We start from the raw sequence: 1,148 nt of genomic DNA on the forward strand, positions 1-1,148 counted from the left end.
ACTATTGTTCTAAAGAAGATGAAGACCGCATAGTTTTAAAAATCACATTACGTAATGAATCATAGAGCAAATAAAACATTCATGTATGATTTGCTACAGTTAGTAAATTTACGATTATTATAAGTAATAAAACAAAGAACATCATACTTTAAAACAAAATTAAAATATAAAAAATTATAACATTAATATATATCTATCTCCACCACCGTAAGTGATTTAGACCATTGTATATAAAAAATAGATAGATTTCTACTTAAATACAAGTTACAATTGTTATAACAATCATATTATTATACTTAATTGTAGGTGTACTTTACATTGTTTAACAAAAACGCACTGTTTTTTTAGTTGTACTTTACAATTTTCTTCTACTTATTTCTCTTTTTTAAATAACATCTTTAGTTGTTCTTTGGTCCGCTTGCCTCTTTCTTATGCATATTTACAATTCTATCAATTTTCTTGACATTTTAATTATAATGACAACAATAAGCTGATTTGCGATTGGTATCGTAAATCGACTTATTCTTGTCGATATTTGAATTATCATTCACAAAATTTTATTAGTCAAAAAATTGGTACTATATTCTCAATTGTAGACAGAGCCAAACTCTTATCAGATCCACAATTTCACAAAAAAAATTTACAACATATTATTAACATTTTATTAAACAACAACTATTCTATACAGTAATTTTTTATAATATTAATAGAAGATTGAGAGCATTGTTTATAAACAAACTAAATAAGCATATTAACATTTCTGAACCGGAAGAGGACGAATACTGAAAAATTCTTTTTTGTCCTACCATACATTCATAATTATAACAATAAGTTCAATCATATAAAGATCACTAACAAAACTATTATTCCCACATATCGCAATTTGAACCAGCTGTCAAAATTCGTCAAAACACATNAAGATTCTGTTTTATACAACAAACAAAAAAATGTCGTTTATCGCATGTCTTGTCAACATTGCACATCTTCCTATGTAATAGGAATACCTTCTCCTCCTAGGAGGAGAAGGTATTCCTATAGGTTCTCCACCTAAACGCTAGAATACATAGTGTTACGTCCTGGAGACTCCACGGTCCCCTTTTTCATGCGACGCGACGCGCCAACGCATAGCGAACCCCTTTTTTTTTTTT

This window comes from Pseudomyrmex gracilis, unplaced genomic scaffold (genome assembly GCF_002006095.1).
Source record: "Pseudomyrmex gracilis isolate BER0280 unplaced genomic scaffold, ASM200609v1 scaffold_2359, whole genome shotgun sequence".
NCBI lineage: Eukaryota > Metazoa > Arthropoda > Insecta > Hymenoptera > Formicidae > Pseudomyrmex > Pseudomyrmex gracilis.